At 43.2% G+C, this 19,222-nt stretch overlaps 1 protein-coding gene across 2 annotated transcripts in view; it reads left to right on the forward strand.

Moving 5' to 3' along the window:
- The first annotated feature begins 228 nt into the window (after positions 1 to 228).
- ELOVL5 (ELOVL fatty acid elongase 5) overlaps positions 229 to 19,222 on the forward strand; it is a 79,145-nt gene continuing 60,151 nt past the window's right edge. The window contains exon 1 of one of the 2 annotated variants that reach the window (XM_028847478.2): positions 229 to 845. The gene's annotated coding sequence lies outside the window, so the exon portion shown is untranslated. The remainder of the gene's footprint in view (positions 846 to 19,222) is intronic. The other variant, XM_015136538.3, reaches the window with a different exon arrangement.

The following is a 19,222-nucleotide window of genomic DNA, read 5'->3' on the forward strand; positions in this document are numbered from 1 at the left end:
AAAAATTTCCCAGAGACACGTGAAACCGAGGAGGCCAACCCCGGCCTAGGCTCTGCACCGCATCGGATTCTGGAATTTACAATCACGAAAGTTCTATTGTCCCGCGATTGGCTCCGGGTCCGCATGACATCATAGCGCTTGATTCATCCCTCGGGTCCCGATTGGCTGGCCGCGCCATTGTGACGTCACGGTCAGCCCACGTTCTGATTGTAGACAGCCGGCGCCTTCCTCTTCCCATCGCGGCGGGTCCTAGCCACCGGTGCCTCTTTCTACATCCTCCTCTGCTCCGGCTGCCACCCGCGCTCCCGCCGCCGCCGCCGCCGCCGCCGCCGCCGCCGTCGCCTTGCTGTTGCTCAAAGCTGCTGCCGCCCCTCGGGCTAAAAGGTAAAGCCGTCAGCTCCGGGAAACTTCGCCGGGGACCGCCGCTCGGCCATGACACCCGCGCGAGCGCGCGGCCGGCGAGCGGTCAGAGAGAACTGCCGTTAGGTATCGGACCTGGTGCCGAGAAAGAGCTGCCCGGGCGGCCCCCGCTTCGCCCGCGGCCTCCAGCTCCGCCGGCTCTGGGGTACAGCCCGGCTCCTCGGGCGCGGGGAAAGGGGTGCGGGCGCGGGCGGCTCGCCCCACGCCGAGGCTGAGGCAGGCACTCGGGAGCGTTCTCTGTGCTGCGGTCGCACCTGTGCGCGCTGACAGGCGCCGCGGGGCACGACACCGTGCCCAGAGCAGATGCGGGAGGGATGGGTCTGTCCGCCTGGGTCCTCCCGCCCTGTCGGCCGGAGCGCGCGGCGGGAGATCCGGGGGAGCGCTCTCAGAGGGAGCGCGCTTTCTTTGGAGGCGGCGAAACCCGAGTGAGTTGGAAGAGCCTGTGCGAGGGTCCGCGGGCACCGGGCGCCGCTGGGGGGACCCTCCAGCCTTTTCTTTTTTTCCTGTTCTCTCCGCCTCCGTTAACCCTTCGGACCTTCCCTCCTCCCCTCGGAGGGAAGCCTGCTAGCTCTGGAGCACTTCAGTTTTTATTAAAACCAGACAACGGCAGCCCTTGGTGTCTGGGAGGGATGAGGCTGGTGAAAAGGCGAGAGGGCGGGGGCTCGGGGGCGACCGGGGCGGCCCTTTCTGGGAGCTTGATCGCTGGAGAGGCGGGAGCGGTTGGCGGCGAGGGAGGCACGCGGCGCGGGGGCGGTTCTGCCCTGGGCTGGGGGAGCTGGAGTGTGTGTTGTGTTGCGAGTTGTAAGGAAAAGTGCCTTTTTACTGTTTCCACGCCAGTAAGACTCTCCCATCCCACTACCTCGGGTGGAGGGAGTAATGCCTAGAGCAAGAGTTCTTGCTGTACCGTGTCTGGCAACCGTTCCGTGTTCTTGCACTTGGCGGTTCCCCCCGCCCCATCCACAATTGTGAATTAAGCTCCTTGATTGCAAATTTGGAGAATGCATTTGGCCAAGTTATGCAAAGTGGCGGGGGTGGCGGTGTGGGGGTGGGGTGGGGAGGTCTCTTTCGGAAGAATCCAGTGCGTGGTTTATTAGCTGGACCGAGGAACCGAGAGGTGCTGGATGGCATTTGTGGGGAGCGAGCAGCCTAATTTGTTTTAAATAGCGGGACCCGTGGCAGGAAGTGCTTCATAGAATTGTACGGAAGAGCTGATGTTGCTTGTCAGGTTTTGTAACTCGTTCTCTTAACCGCTTGGCAGATAACCTGTTGGTCTGCACTTGTTTTGCTTGCACGTCTCAGCCAAAAGCATTTGGTGCAGAATCTACAGATGGAGACAGGCGGTTGTGCATTAGATGGCCGTGGACAAACGTTTTAGCCTTACATCTGTGGTTTGGGACAAGCGAGTTACTTTTCTAGTAGCTCAGACACTGCCTGGGATTCTCCAGAAAACTCTGCACTTGAAAGGGAAATGTTACTCATTTTCCTTTTAGATTTTTACCCTAGATTCTAACTTCTTATTGCCAGAACTTTTTCTGTACTGTTTCTCTTTTTGCATTTTCGCTTCTATTTCTAATTGAAGACAAAGGGAAAATTTTTATTGATACAGATAGGTAATGTTACAGAATGTAATACAGAACTTTGCTGAAAAGTGACAGTAGAAGGTATACTAAAATTTGATAAGTTTTTCAAGAAAAATATCTTGTAACTTCAGATATTGACCTCGCCTTAACTCAATTTCCTTGTCTATAAATGGGGGTTTTATGTGGCAGAATCATTGTGGATTTCAAGAGATAATACAAATGAGAGCCCAGCATTGGGTCTGCCAAATGGTGGTTTGAAAATGTTTCCTTCTCCTTCCCTGAAATCAACAGAGCTTCTTCTTGGTTACAGACCTTAATTTTTGAATGTTCGATGTTTGCAAGAATCTTCTTTTTCACTACCTCCTCTTTTGCTCGCTGCATAATCGTTGCTTGTCTTCCTGCTTCTAGAGGTGAGCATCCATCCTTGGGTGTCTTATTTCCAGCTTGAATTACACAAATCAAAGCAAAACTGTTTTCTTTTTTTAAGGGTAACTTTGGTGCCTAGGTGGGTAGTTAGTAGAGAGGGTGAAAAGAGAGTTTTACCTCTTTCTTTCCTGGCTACATTCCTCTCTCCTAAAACATTTTGTAATTTTTTTTGTTTTATTCCTCCTCTTTGCCTGCCAGCTCTTCTGTTATCAGAAGGATAATCCTCTCATTAGTTACCCATAAATAAATCTTTCCTTGAATGCTTTCTGTGTCAGGTACTTATTAATACACACATGTACCTAAATGGTTGCTTTCCACACGTAAGTCTTGTAACACCCCTGTGAGGTTTTATCCCCTAGTTGTTTTTTAAGAATTGAGGAGTACTATGAAGACACATGCACACATATGTTTATTGCAGCACCATTTACAGTAGCAAAGACTTGGAACCAACCCAAATGCCCATCAATGATAGACTGGATAAAGAAAATGTGGCGCTTACACACCATGGAATACTATGCAGCTGTAAAAATGAATGAGTTCATGTCCTTTGCAGGGACATGTATGAAGCTGGAAACCATCATCCTCAGCAAACTAACACAGGAACAGAAAACCAAACACTGCATGTTCTCACTCATAAATGGGAGTTGAACAATGAGAACACATGGACACAGGGAGGGGAACATCACACACCCGGGCCTGTCGTGGGGAGGGAGAGCATTAGGACAAATACCTAATACACGCAGGGCTTAAAACCTAGATGATAGGCTGGGTGCGGTGGCTCTTGCCTGTAATCCCAGCACTTTGGGAGGCCGAGGCGGGAGGATCTGGAGGTCAGGAGATCGAGACCATCCTGGCTAACATGGTGAAACCCCATCTTCACTAAAAATACAAAAAAAAAAAAAAAAAAAAAAAAATTAGCCGGGTGTGGTGGCAGACACCTGTAGTCCCAGCTGCTTGGGAGGCTGAGGCAGGAGAATGGCCTGAACCCGGGAGGCGGAGCTTGCAGTGAGCCGAGATTGTGCCACTGTACTCCAGCCTGGGCGACAAAGTGAGACTCCCTTTCAAAAAAAAAAAAAAAAACCTAGATGATGGGTTGATAGGTGCCAGAAACCACCATGGCACATGTATACCTATGTAACAAACCTGCACGTTCAACACATGTATTCCAGAACTTTAAAGTGGAAAAAAAAACAAAAAGAATCTCAAAAGAATCTCTAGGATTAAGGCCTAGAGATGACAAGTGACTTGTCCAAATTCCTGTAGCTGTGTCTCCGGCAACATCTCTGCTCCTTCATATATCCCTGTGCTGCCAGGATTATTTGTCCAGTGGGCTCTGTGCCATTATGTAACACGGTTACTGCATAGCTTAGATTTTTATCTAACCTGTGTTTAAAGGTTCTTGTTAATCCATCCAAGACTAACAATTTATTGTCTCTTAAATCTGTCTAAAATCTGTTCCCTTCCTTGTAGCCCACACTCGATTTATTTTTTAAATTAACTCCTTGACTTCTCAGTTACTGATTATGGATGTGAGGGGCTAGATACAAAGATGAATGACAACAGTTCGTGATTCCAGAGGGTTTCCTGATTTAATATATACTTTAAGCCCTGTATACACATATTTAATCTACGCCTTGGACCAAAAGAGAGTCAGAAGCAGATATCTGGGAAACATGTGTCTTTATATCTGATAAAGCTTCATGGCAGAGCTATCCATGTTAGATGTATCAGGGCCTAGCACTCCTGAATTGGTCAGGATGCTTTTGGTGCAAGAAACAGAAAACCCAACTCAGACTTACCTGTGCATCTGACCTGAAAAGTCCTGAGGGCAGGACTTTTGCTCCATTTCTCTGAAGTCCCCTCACATGTCTGTTATGTCCCAGGCTGATTTTCCAAGATGACCGACAGCAACTGCCACCGTAATCGCACATGGGGATTTCCTGACTTCCTACCACCCTCCAAAGAGGGTGCCTTAAGATGATTGACTTAGGCCTTGGTTACTTGAAGCAGTAACTGGAACAGTGGACATTTGATAAGCTGATAAGCTGAAGGCCCATCCCAGAATCAGGGAAGTAGAGTTAAATCTCCTCAGCTAGCTACTTCACCTTTAAGAAGGGCCTGCAGAACACAGGAAGTCAGCTACAGTGTCTATTGTAAGGACCGAACGGATGATTGGATTAAACGAAATTGACTTGAATTAAAATTAGAATTTAGCCTTATGTTTCATAAAGGACTCTTAGTTGATTGGCAGGAATAGGAGGACATGCATTCTAGGCAAGAGGGAGTTTGGAGAGTAAGCTAGTGTGGAATCATTGGGCAAAAAGCAAATAGCACAATTGGCAGAAGCTGGTTTAGGAGGCAGGAGTGGAAGAAAAGACGAGAAAGGCAAGTTATTGATGTAATAATAATAATGGCTAACTTTTACTGAGCTATTGTATGTTAGACCTTGCACTGAGCCCCTCACAAGGACTTATTTCTATTATTAATGAATGCTACAGCATTCCCATTTTACAGGTGGAAAGAGGCCCAGAGTTTAGACATTTGATTTGAGGTCACGAAGCATTCCAACTTAGATCACCTTGACACCCTGGCCTGCTCCTTCTCCTAAGGTGTTTGGTAGAATACCACCAATAAGCTTTTGAATGACAGTGAGGACATTCTGAGTGCTGTGCTCCAGAAAGACAGGTTAGAGTGTAGGGTGGATTGGTGTGGATTTGTTAGAGATGGCAGGACATTGAAAAGCCCTGACCTGAAGCCACAGCCATGAGCACAGACTGGAGAGAGGTAATTGTGGGAGACTGTTTCCAGGATAAGACCTGAAGACCAATTAGATCTGAGGGACAGCAAGAGGAGGGGTACTCTTTCAAAGAGAAGAGGGAGCTTTGTAATCAGATGGAAATAGCCCCACAGCCTAGATGGATATCCAGACTAGCCATTTCTTCCAATTCCTCCTCTTCACAGCCAACCTTTGTCTTTTTTGGTTGCCTTTCTGCAAGAACGTGTTTCCACCACATTTCATCTATTGTCAGCTTTTCACATTTCACATCTGGGTAGAAGTGGAGCTTATAATCAGTGGCATCTTAAAATCACTGCAGGTAACTTTCCACATTTTAATATTATAGAATTGGGATGCCTCCTACACTTGTCCCTGGTGAGAAGAGGAAAGCTGCAATATTACCAAAGGTGGTGCAGCCAGATGCTGGCAGAGCCAGGCTCCTGGGCTTCTTCCACCAACTGGGTTACCTCTGCTCACATAATAGATGTTAAAACACACGTAGCTTCACGTGATAGGTTTATAGTAAAGCACATACATGTTTGTGTGTTTATTAAAACTGAAGTAATTTGAGAAGATTGGAAGGCATGATTGTTTAAGTAGGGTCCCTCATTCTTGTATAGAATCTGGCTGCCTTGGTTTCTTGTCCTAACTTGAAGAAAATCAACTCTGAGCATTGGTCTCTTTTCCTTTAAAAATGAAAGATTAAATTTTATTTTCATTTTGCCTAGAGCAAATTTTTATTTTTTTATTTTATTTTTTATTTTTTCTTTGTTTCTGTTTGGCCAGGGATAGAGCATGAAAGTGAGATCATTTAGATCTTAGAAAGATAGATGTTGGCTGGGCACGGTGGCTCAAATCTGTAATCCCAGCACTTCGGGAAGCCATGGTGGGCGGATCACTTGAGCTCAGGAGTTTGCGACCAACCTGGGCAATATGGTAAGACCCCATCTTTACAGAAAACACAAAAATCAGTTGGATGTGGTGGTACATGCCTGTAGTCCCAGCTCCTTGGGAGGCTGAGGTGGGAGGATGACTTGAGTCCAGGAGGCGGAGGTTACAGTGAGCTGTGATTGCGCCACTGCCCTCCAGCCTGGGTGGCAGAGCCAGACCCTGTCCCAAAATAAAGAAAGAAGGAAAGGAGGGCAGGAGAATGTCAGAATTTGTGATGGAGATTGCAGCAGCAGGAAGCTGCTGGCTTTCTCTTTATGAGATTAAAACATAACTGCTGGAGATGTTTTGGCCTATCCTGACCTGATTTTCAGTTTCTACAATAGGAACCCTCACCCCCAACCCCAATTTCAACCCATAAATGTTATTACCACCCTTTTTGGTTCCTACTGTCATGTTTGCTCCATGGTAACGTTTTTAGTTGACTTGTAGGCATTCACTTTGAGAATTGTGTAGCCCCTGGATTTAAAATATTCATACTTGGTGACCTTTTAGAAAGACTAAATTCTCACTCTTCTCCTCCATCCTCTTCTGCCAGTTCTGTGTGAAGTACAGTTGTAATTGCATTCAGGCATGAGTATGTCTTAGTATTCCTTATTATTAGGTTGGACTTTTGTGCCTTTTATTTGATGTCTGCTTGCTGACTGGGATTTAGGAAATAATTTCTGATTTATTTTAAGAGTTTTAGTGTTGATACTGGCATGCTTTCTCTAATTGGGAGAATAACAATTTTATTGAAATATACCTGTGATTTTAAACTGTAATCTTTATGGTTATATTAGGTAGGCACCGTCTTGCGAGCACAAACTAATTATAGGTTCCATCTCTGTTAAGTTCCACATTTACCTCATCCTTTTCCTCATGTCAACAATTTCATCCTGTCAGAATTAATCTCTTATAAGCCCATGCTGAACAGGCCTAATTAAAGCCATGCTGGCGAGTTGGCCACTCGGGTCTGTGTTTTATGAGTTTCTGAACCCCAGAGTACTTGTTCCTCTTTGGTCTTGGCACAGCAAATGCTACAACAAAGTGAGTGTTATGAATTTCTCCTTCCCCAAAGAATAGTTCTTATGATACCAAATTCAGTGATTGTTCATTTGCTTCCCTGAGAGTTTGAAAATGTGGTGTATCTCCCTAGGGGTAGTATTCAGGGTACTTTCGCTTCAGTCTTTGGCAGAAGAAATAATACTTCAATATTTACAGAAGTCGTTGACGCCTCCATCAGCTGTATTTGTTATAAGCATCTCTGTGAAAATTTGAGTTTGCTTCTGTCTGAACTTCTGCATATTTATCTCTGTTATGGATCTGAGGTTCATTTAAAAGAATACCTCCTGTACTACTTTTAAGTAAGGACAGCTGTAGGAAGCAGATTGGGTTGGCAGCCATGCACCTATGTGGGGTTCCATCTCTGCCACTTAACGGCTGTGTGGGCTTCAGCAGGTAAGTCACTCTACCTCTTTGAGACCCTAGGATCTATCTAGAACTTGGAAGGTGATAATCCTGTGCCTACTGTGGAGGGTGTTAAAACTATCAGTATTGTACATGAAAGTTAGGTGGGGCACTGACTTAATTTGATTAGCATAGTAAAAACATCTGTTATATAGGATGTTTATTGAAGCATTGTTTTTAATAGCAAAAGATTGGAAGAGTTAGTAGACTAAATGTCCTTGAGAAGAGTGAATTGTGCTACAGCTGGGCAACAGAATATTCTACAAATTTTAAAGAGAACAAAGCTGTTCTGTGGGTAGTGAATATAGGTGCTTGGTACCACATAATAGGCACTTTTTTGAAGTGTTCAACTTATATTAATTCATTGTGGCTTCACAAAAGCCCACGAGTTTGGGACCCCAATTTTACAGATGAGGAAAGTAAGATAAAGGTTAAGTCACTTGTTCAGATATCCACAGCTAGTAAGTGGCAGAGCCAGGATTCAAACCCAGGCAGACTGGCTTAGAGACTCTAATCTTGGCCACACTGCTATGCTGTACACCTGTCAGACCTAAGTAGTGATCTTTGTATTTGAAGCTTTAGATACATGAGAGGAAACAAGGTTGAGTTTCTTATTCATCATTATATTCTGGGAGGTTGACGGTATAATCAACATATAGCTTCTGTTGACAGTAACTAAATAAAGGTTTAGATAAAGAAAGCTAATAGGGAATAACATTTATGATCAGTACTTGAAAGGGTGACCATTTGTTTCTTCCATTACTCCTTATTTTAGATAATTTGAACTTAAACCTCTTTTTGGGAGAAAATCAGAAGTGTAAACACTGAATGGCTTATAATTGTTAGTATAAGAAATCAGTGTTCACTAGCCTGACTGGTCTAGTGTGGCTGGATTAGTGTGACTGGTCAAGGCCATCCAGCACTGGTTTCCTTACCTGGTCCTAGCCCCATCTGGGTTTGATTTACAAGGTATATATGCTCAGAGAAATGCAGACTGGAAGGGAAGGACACCCAGATTCTCTCGGGAGCCTCTTTCTCCAGATTGCCTGATCTCCCTTGGGTGAAAATGTAAGTCAGGTGTACAAGTTGTACAAGTCATATATAGCTTGACAATGGGAATACTTTTTGAGAAATGTATCCTTAGGCAATTTTGTTGTTGTGTGGTCATCATAGAGTGTTCTTACACAAACCTAGATGGTTACCACATACATAGGGCGTATGATATACCACATTGCTCTTAGGCTACAAACCTGTACAGTAAGTTACTGTACTGAATACTGTAGCCAGCTGTAACACAGTGGCAAGTATCTGTATATCTAAACAATGAAAAGTTACAGTAAAAATACAAAAGATAAAAAATGGTACAACTAAGTAGGGCACTTGCTGTGAATGGAGCTGGCAGGACTGGAAGTTGCTCTGGGTAAGTCAGTGAGTGGGGAGTGAATGTGAAGACCTAGGACTTTACTGTACACTCTAGACTTTATAAACCCTGTTCACTTAGGGTACATTAGGTTTATAAAAAATATTTTTCGATTAGGCGTGGTGGCTCATGTCTAATCTCAGCACTTTTGAGGCTGAGGTGGGGCCAGGCATTTAAGACCAGCCTGGGCAATATTACAAGACCCCATCTCTACTTATTTATAATAAAAGTTTTTAAAATATATATATATTATTTTAATATATATTTTTCCTTAATATATAAACTGTAGCTTATTGTAACATTTTTATTTTATAAACTTAAATTTTTTAAACTTTTTGGCTCTTGTAATAATACTTAGCTTAAAACACAGGCTGTATGGCTGTACAAAAAATATTTTCTTTCTTCGTATCCTTATTCTTCAAGCTTTTTTTCTCCTTTTAAAGTTTTTTAAATTTTTTTTTGCTAAAAACTGAAACATACACATTAGCCTAGGCCTAAACAGGGGCAGGATGATCAATGTCACCGTCTTCCATCTCCACATCTTGTCCCACTGGAAGGTCTGTAGGGGCAGTAACACGCACAGAGCTGTCATCTCCTATGACAACAATGCCTTCTTCTGGAATACCTCCTGAAGGACCTATCTGAAGCTGTTTCATAGTTAACTTTTAAAAATACATAATTAGAAGGAATACATTCTAAATTAATGATAAAAAGATATAGTATACTAAATACATAAACCAATGACATAGTTTATCATCAGCATCAAGTATAATGTACTGTACATAGTTTTATGTGTGATACTGTTACAGGTCTAGCTATGCGGGTTTATTTACACCAGCATCACCACAAACGTGTTATTGTGCTATGGTGTCACTAGGCAATAGGAATTTTTCAGCTCCATTATAATCTTAGAGGACTACATTTTTGTGTATGTGGTCCGTTGTTGATTTAAAGGTCATTATGCGATGCGTTACTATATTTTGAAAACATTCTGATAGAGAATGACATTAAGTCATTTTGATACAAGGCCCCATTAAGGGCTGCTGTGCTGGGCCATGGTGTTCAGGCTATAGACAAGTCTTCCACCACCTTCAGTTCTCCGAGGATCTTTAGACTCTTTCAGAACTGAGTTTTCTTTCTGGGTGTGGGAGATTAGGTTTGGCAACATTGTAATGGCTTTAAGTATCAGCATTCCTAAAATAAGAGAATCACAGAATTCATGGGGTGGCTTATATATTCACATGGAACCTGAATGGGTGATAAAACTGTTGGTTTCAGAGACACGCTATAGAGGAGATGAATACACAATTGCTAGACTGTGTGTCCCTTTAAAAAATGCTATATTGTAGCAGGATTTTCCCCCATTTTTTACACATTTAACTCTACTTTTCCCTCTCCTCCCTCACCCTCACACCCAAACAACAGTTATAAAATGTGGGTGTGTAGATTGAGTTTAAAAAAAAAAATGTGTTTTTGTGTTATATGCCTTATTTATGTTACACAGGCTTGAATTAAAATCTTTTAAGACATTTTCGTTTGGGGGGTTGCATAACTAATCATTATTATGTTTCTCTACTGTCTTTTAATTTCAGCTGAAGGTATCACTGCCTTTATATACTTTGCACAAATTAAATTGGGGAATTCAATTGATAATTTCCTCAAATGATAATTTATTTTGAATATTCAAGTAATCACGTAAGTTAAGAGACTGCACTCAGACAAGAATCATCAACAGTTGCCCATAGCAGAAAATGTTGCTTAAAAGCCTTTTGAATATTTGTTTCCCTGTTATTTGCAATTGCAGTCTTTTGGTTTACATGTTTAGAATATGATTGAAGTAGAGCCCAGACTGCTTAAGCTCAGGCTTTAAGGGAACCATGAGACGTGTGTGTACTATCTTGGTGTTTGTTACCTGGCCATTGATTGTCTTCTCTATAAGGATGCTTCATCCAAAAAGGAAGTTGCCCTTTGAAACAGGTGCCCTTTGAGCTTCTCCAGAGAGCCCCATAAAGACATTATCCCGGGACCTCATGTTTCTAGGAGAATGTGATATTGTGATGGTTTCATTTTCAGAGCAGCTCCCTTTTCTTCCCTTTGCAAGGAGTAGGAACAAAAAGCAGCTTCTTTTTGTTCCCTTTGTTCCCTTTGCAAGGCCTTAGAATAGACTCAGCGTGACCCAAGGGAAGTTGAATGTGACTAGTGACAGTAAGGTAAGTACTTTTCGCTGATCCCCTGGTACAGAGTTCATGCTTGAACTTATCATCTTTTTAAGAAGTGGAACTGGCATATTTTAAAAGGTCTCTTAAAATTTAAAATGTGGGTGAACAGTTGCAAAGTACTGTCAGAAGACCAAGTCTCATTGCATGATCTACTTGCCCCATGGATTCAAATATCCATCCACCCACCCACCATCCACTCTTAGATATTTATTTCTAGCCCATCTATTTCTTCTGAGCTCAACACTCACAACTTTTCATCATTGGGTGCCCCACATACCTCCCCTGTTGGCCAACATAGTCTGGAGCACCGTCCTCCACCAGTTTGCCCAAACTATAAAGCTGGAAGCAATGCTTGTGTTCTTCTCTCTCATCAACCATGCTCTTACCAAACTTTGCTCAACTGTCAGTCATCAAGTATTACTCATTCATATACTCTCTGTCCTTCTTAGCTTATTCCCCTTCCTCACATTGCCCCAGCCTTCCGTAGCACATCACATCCTTCCTGGACAACAACAATTTCTCCTTGGCTCCTTGCCTCTGTTTTCTTGATTCCTGAAAATTAGATGAGGTAGTACCTGTATAGTGCTGTGCATAGTGTCTGGCATGTTTATCTGGCACATAGTGTAGGTATTTAGCAATTATTTGCCTGAATGTGTCTCTAAATACATATGTACCTTTCAAATATAACCAGTCCTATAATATGTGCTAATGGCTGTGTGAAACTGAGTATGCCTTGATAGCCTGAGAATACATAATGTTTCACAAATGAAGAGCCTATTTGGGCAGGAGACTTTAGAAGGCCAGTTGCCTTGCTTCCAGCTGAAGGAGTGGAATACCAACAGCACTCAGACCATACAGATTGCTAGACACCTTTTCCTGTTGTGATGTGGTGCAATGAGGAGCTCTTACCTATGCCTGGAGACATGCCGTCTAAGGACTCGTTGGCTGCAGTCTGTGCAGATCTTCAGATACAAGATGGCCATAGCTGTGGTGCTCTGCAGATGTGGCAGTGGCTTCATCAAGATGAACGAGGGGCCCCTGGAGATGATCAAGCTGCTCACATTGCAGTACAAGCTACTGGAATTAGGTCTGCTCCTGGACAAGGAACAGCTTGCTGGAATGGACATTCATGTTTGTGTGAAGGGTAGTGGTCATATGGTTCAGATTTATGCTGTCCTTCAGTACATCTCCAAAGCCCTGGTGCCCTGTTACCCAGAATATGTAGATGAGGCTTCCGAGGAGATGAAAGACACCCTCACCGGACCTTGCTGGTGGTTTCCCTGTTGCTATGAATCCAAGAAATTTGCAGGCCCTGGTGCCTGTGCTCACTACCAGAAATCCTACCAGTAAGCCCATCACAAAGATCAAGGTTTACCTTTATAGTAAACAATGGTTGAAGGTCTTTAAGGTTAAAAAAAAAAATTGCTAGACATCTCACCTGCCCTAGAAGCAGAGATGACATGTGCTGTTATTTTAAAGGGCCTTGCTTACCTGCATATTACCTGTTAGGGCTTTCAGGTGCAATATGCCAATGATAGACCAGTGTGGGTGGCACTGTTCCCAAGGACGGAATAGAGTGAACTTTGATGTCTAGGCACTCAAATACTCCATAATAAAATGATAGTGGAAACCGGCACTCTTTTTTTTTTTTTCTTTATTTCTTCTTTTTTTTGAGACGGAGTCTTGCTCTGTCACCCAGGCTGGAGTGCAGTGGCGTGGTCTCGGCTCACTGCAAGCTCTGTCTCCCGGGTTCACGCCATTCTCCTGCCTTAGCCTCCCGAGTAGCTGGGACTACAGGCACCTGCCACTATGCCTGGCTAATTTTTTTTATATTTTTAGTAGAGATGGGGTTTCACCTGTGTAGCCAGGATGGTCTTGATCTCCTGACCTCGTGATCCACCTGCCTCAGCCTCCCAAAGTGCTGGGATTACAGGCGTGAGCGACCGCACTTGGCTGAAACCGGCACTTATTCCCATTGCCCAGGATGGAGTGCAGTGGCACCATCTCAGCTCATTGCAGCCTCAGATTTCCCAGACCCAGGTATTCCTCCTACCTCAGCCTCCTGAATAGCTGGTACTACAGGCAAGCACCACCATGCCCAGCTAAGTTTTTATATTTTTGGTAGAGATGGGGTTTCACTGTGTTGCCCAGGCTGGTCTTGAATTCCTGGGCTCAAGCAATCTGCTTGCCTCAGTCTCCCGAAATCCTGAGATTACAGGTGTGAGCCATTGTGCCTGGCCTGGCCCTCTTATTTAACCTTGTTTTGGTTGGCAGCAACATTGAGCCCAGGCTAAAGTAGACCATACATGTCGGACAGAGCTTATCTGCTTCAGTAGCCACTTGGTCAGTATTTGTTGATCACTCAAACCCCATCAGTGTTGATCATTTGCCTGTGTTTGCCTCTGCTAAGGAATGTGGACCCTACAGAGACACGTGACAATACAGTTACCAGTAAAAAGACCCAGTAGGAGTTATGAGGTGTATATGCGAATCAACAGGTAGTTTATTATTATACCATGGGTATGGCTGTGTATGTTGCAGTTAGGTTCAGCTGCACTGATGGACATGCCAAAATAATAGTGGTTTGCATAATGGGATCCCAAAACAAGGTAGAAGTGTATATCTTTCATGAAAGGCAGGGTGGATGGGTCAGGGCTAGTATGACCCTGCGTAAATTCCTTGCTCATCATACGTCTGTCAGGCTTAGTGTGGCCTCCATCTTCCAAGCAGCAGGATGGAAGAAGAAACGGAAAGTAGAAGCGCGGATGGTGCTTTCTTTTACGGGAAGTTCCCAGAAACAGCCTCCAGATAACTTTGCTTATGTCTCATTGACTAGAATATCAGCCCGTGGCTGCAGGTGGCTGGAAAATCTCATCTTGATTCTGGGTGGCCATGTGCAGCTACAAGTGCTGCTACTGTGTATAGAGTTTGGGCAAGAACCGACTGTCTGTGCCATAAGTGGTGGACGAGACCAGCAGTCCCCACTCACTTGGAACTGAGAGTCTGGGGGAAGGATAGTGACAAACAGATATTTACAGTGGCAAAGCCTCTGAGAGGTCTGCGAAGGTATGCCCTGCGAGTAAACAGGAAGGACACCTAAATCAGACTTGGGGGGTGGGGGAGGGGGTCAGGAAACGTTGCCTGGAGACTAAGCAAGAATTTCTGGACTGAAGAAATGGGCAGAGTATTGAAGCAAAGGCTCGGAGGCAAAGGGGGGCAGGTAGTTGGGCGTTGGAGGAGCATATGAGGAACAGAAAGTAGACCAGGAAAGCCAGAGGGAAACAGGGTTCTGATCACATGGGCCCTGGGGCCACAGGGACGGGTGTGGTCATTTTCCCTGGAGTCTTTAACTGGTTTCTGGAGGTGAGTAACCTAGACAGGTGCTTTAAAGGGGTGAGGAGCAGCACAAGACTAGAGGTGGGAAAGATCCACTAGGAGAGAGTGTACTAATCTGGTTGGGAAATGATGGTGGTTTCAACTACATAGTGACTTTGGGGATCAAGAGAAGTGGATGCAAATCCTGTAAATCCCATAGAGCTTGGAATTTAGAAACAATTTGGCTTTTTCACGTTACAGGTGATGAAACCAAGAACGAGAATTTAAATGGCTCACCCAGAGTCACACAGCTAGCTGTGGAGCAGCACCAGATATCATTTCTCTATCTAACCCTTTCCTTTATGTCACTGTTGAATGTGCTAATTTGGGAGAACAGGGAGGGCATTGTGGGCATTTTGGAGCTAGCAACAGAACCTGAATCCTGATGTCCATTGCAGAGGGAGGAGTCCACCCTGCTTTGGCAGCTAGATTCCTGGGAAGATTATGGGGCAGGTCACAGAAATGGAGTTGGAAAAACGAGGTATGAGAGGATGATGGATTCAATTTTTGGTTTGTTGATTTTGAGATTCAGGACCACCATCTGTAGGTGGAGAGAGATCAGATGGAAACTGGTCCTTGAGATTGGAATTGGGGATGCAGGATTGGGTGGAGTTGGTCAAAACTTTTCTATACCCTTTCTTTAAATTTCTCCAGTGAAAGGGACTCAGCACCTCTGTTTTTGAGTCCAATGTGTCATGTATCTAAGAATTAAGAGATTTTTCCAGTGTTTAGCCATGAATGACTTTTGCTGCAATTTGAATTCTGTGTACCCTCAAAAATTTAATAAAAATAAAATAGGTTAATACTTAAAAGTAAATTAAAATAAATTAAGTAAAGACAAAGTTATATGGCCCTCCCTTGCATATTTTACCCTGTGTTGCAGATCTTCTCAGGAGCCTCTCTGGCTCTGGTTGGTCTCTTGGTCCAGACTGTGGCCTCTGTCTCCTGGGTTTTCATACTGTAAGATTTCTCCAACTGAGTTTGGCAGGCTGGAGCCCCAAACAGAACTTGATGGCTTGTGCTGGAAAAGGGGAAATGGATGCTACTTGCTATAACATGTTAACTTCTGTTTTTAAAATGTCATTTTGGCATCAAACACTTTTTTGGAATTGTTTACATTTTAAGAGTTTTGGTTTCAGAAGTTTTTTGTCCTTTGCAATTAACTTGGTTGCAGTGATTAAAATATAGCCTATTTCCTGGGAAATGGGAGAGAAACAATTTCAGAGCAACTGTAGAACATATTGACGTTAGAGATTGTTTTCTAGGTTACCATAGACAGGGAAGTCAATAGACAGGCAACGTGGTATCATAGTTGTTTTATCTCTCCCTGGTCACTGTCTTTCTACCTAATGTTGTTTCACCATGGAATTTGAGCTTACAGGTGAAAAAGACTTTCAATGAATACTGCACCAAGTATAATTTAAAATTTTTAAATCTTATATAGATATGGGGCATGACTAATAGAGTAATGACTTCCATAAACCACATATGAAAACTGCTTTAATTATCATTATCATTACTTTTATTCTCCAGAAAGGGATATAAGGTTAAAACAAGAGATCCCATTCATTTTAAGTTGACCAGTTAAATTTCTTGTTCTCCCTTCCCTTTGTCCTTTGATTTGATAAAAATAAGATTTGTGTGTGCTAAATTGTGAGTATTCATTTACATTATTCAGTATCCCTATAAGACAAAGCCCATGAAAACATAAACCAAGTGCAGCACGATTTAAAACAGAGAGGGAGGAGACAGTCTTGGTCCTGTTCTTGATGCCCTGCCTGTTACTAACGTCTCAGCTGTACTGTCCACTATAAAGTCATGATTTTTTTTCCCCATTCTTCAGATCTAGTTGGTTTCCTCTAATGAGGCAGTCTACCTCGTTTTATAGGCATTTATCTGTAATGTTTTCCAAACTAAGAAAGCAAGCATTTTGTTGGGAGAAACCTGCAAGTGTCTGTTCTGTGGCTGTGAACTAATGATCTTTCAGAGGTCTAGTTTAAAAGCACTGAGTTTCTTCATGACACATGAGGATATGTAATGCACCTTTATAGCAGGTAAGTGTTAAGGTTCACACGGGATTAACACTCTCTTTAACACTGTTCTCTTGCAAAGTGATACCCTTCCTAACCCTGAGAGGCATGCTGGGAGAGGTGGAATGTCACTCCCAGATTCTTATTTTAGAGAAGGGAGTGTCATGTAATTTTCTCCCTACCTTACTTATTCATTCTCTCCCCTCTCCCCCTTGCTGACCTGCTTTTCTTCCTTCAGCCAGGTCTTTGCTTTAAGGAGTCAGCTGAGCTTCAGCCACTGATGCTAGGGGCACATAGTGGCCCAAGCCACCCTGTAGCTGTACCCTTTTGGGGAGGGCAGCTTTTGTGTTTTTGTAAAGTTTTGAAGAACCTCTTCCATGATACAGTTTGAACTGATTAGCAAACAGAGCCAAAGAAACTAGTACCTGATGAAAACTGACTGACACCGTAGGCAAATGGAAAGTTTGGTTTCCAAAAAGCGTGTGTTGTGGCAAGTTGAAGTCAGAAAAATGAATTTTTTACTTTCATTCTGAGTGATCACTCTTCTACGCACTGCCTTTTCTCTTTCTCTCCTTGTCCTCTGCATTTCACTCCCTCTCCCTTCTCTCTTCACCTCTTTTCCCTCCTCCTCCTTTCTATATGTATGTTTGTATGTATAACAACACTTCAGCATTTATGTAGTGGTTGATAATTGAATATATTCTATTTGCAGTACTACCTAATGTGATTTAACCACAAGAAACTTGCTTCTCTTATTATTTATGATTTTAAATTTTAGTTTTTGGTGATTAAGTCTCCATGAGGAGCGTCCTCATTTGGAAGGAGAGTTAGTATCATGCTGTGACTAAAGAAACTCTGTTTTTATGCCTACCAATAATGTGAAAATCAGCTCACCCCTGTTTGGCTGATTGGGTCGAATTTCTCTTAATACCATACTAGATGTAACTTGACGAGTTAGTAGGGAACTGGTAACAGCTTATTGCACAGAGTACTTCTAGTTATTGATGTAGTTTGGGTGTTTGTCCCCTCCAGATCTCACGTTGAAATTTTATCCTGTGTTTGAGGTGGGGCCTACTCGGAGGTGTTTGGGTCATGGAGACGAATCCCTCATGAGTGACTTGGTGTCCTCTCACGGTAAAGAGTTCATGTGAGATCTGGTTGTGTAAAAGAGCCTGGCATCTCTCTCTTGCTCTTCTTTCTCTTGCTTCCTCTCTCACCATGTGACACTCTTGCTCCCCCTTCACCTTTCACAGTGCATAAAAGCTTCCTGAGGCCCCACCAGAAGCAGATGCTGGCACTGCTGCTTGTGCAGTCTGCAGAACTGTGAGCTACAATAAACCGCTTTATAAATTACCCTGTCTCAGGGATTCCTTTATAGCAACACCAAACAGACTAATACAGTTACAATATATTTAGTGTAAGATTTATTCATTATTATTAGCTTATTTCCAAAATGACCATTTTAACAAACTTCACATATTTGAGTGTTAGGTTTTTAAACTCTGTGTACTCCAAGTTTCATTTAACTGCTAAAGGACAAGTTTAGTCACACACTCCATAACCACATTTTGGTCAGTGATGAACTGCATATATAATGGTGGGTTTCTGTAAGATTATAATGGAACTGAAAAATTCCTCTTGTCTAGTGAAGTAGGGGTCATCTTAATGTCCTAGGGCAGTGTATTAGTCATGTGTTTGTGGAGATGTTGGTGTAAACCTACTGCACTGCTAATTCTATAAAAGTATCACACATACAATTACGTACCATATACGGTGCTTGATATGGATAATAAACAACTATGTTACTGGTTTATGTATTTACTCTACTTTTATCATTTTAAAAATGTTTATTTATTTTGGAAATGGAATCTCGCTCTGTCATTCATCTGGAGTGCAGTGGTGTAATTACAGCTCACTGCAGGCTTGATTTCCTGGGCTCATGCAGTCCTCCTACCTCAGCCTCCAAGTAGCTGGGACCACAGGTATGTACCACCATGCCTCGCTTTTTAAATTTTTTGTTGAGATGGGGTCCCACTGTGTTGCCCAGGCAGATCTTCAATTGCTGGGCTCCAGCAGTCCTTCCACCTTGGTCTCCCAAAGTGTTGGTATTACAGGCATGAGCCACTGTCTGTCATTATTTTAAAGAGTACTCCTTCTACTTACCAAAAAAATGAAGTAATTGTGAAACAGCTTCAGGCAGGTCTTTCAGGAGGTATTCCTGAAGAAAGCATTGTTATCACATATTATTGCCCCTGAAGGCCTTCCAGTGGGACAAGATGTAGAAGGGAAGGAAGACAGTGATATTGAAGACCCTGCGTAGGCCTAGGCTAATGTGTGTGTTTCTGTCTTAGTTTTTAAGGAAAAGTTTTAAAAGAAAAATTTACGGAATGAGTATAAAGAAAATATTTTTTTTTGCAGCTGTGCCATGTATTTGTGTTGTGTTATTACAAAAGAGTCAAAAGTTAAAATGTAAAGGTCTGTAAAAGCCATGAACAGTCGCATGCACCTGTAGTCCCAGCTACTCGGGAGGCTGAAGAGTCAGGATCACTTGAGGTCAGGAGTTCGAGGCTGCAGTGAGC

Source organism: Macaca mulatta, chromosome 4 (genome assembly GCF_049350105.2).
Source record: "Macaca mulatta isolate MMU2019108-1 chromosome 4, T2T-MMU8v2.0, whole genome shotgun sequence".
In the NCBI taxonomy this organism is placed as follows: domain Eukaryota; kingdom Metazoa; phylum Chordata; class Mammalia; order Primates; family Cercopithecidae; genus Macaca; species Macaca mulatta.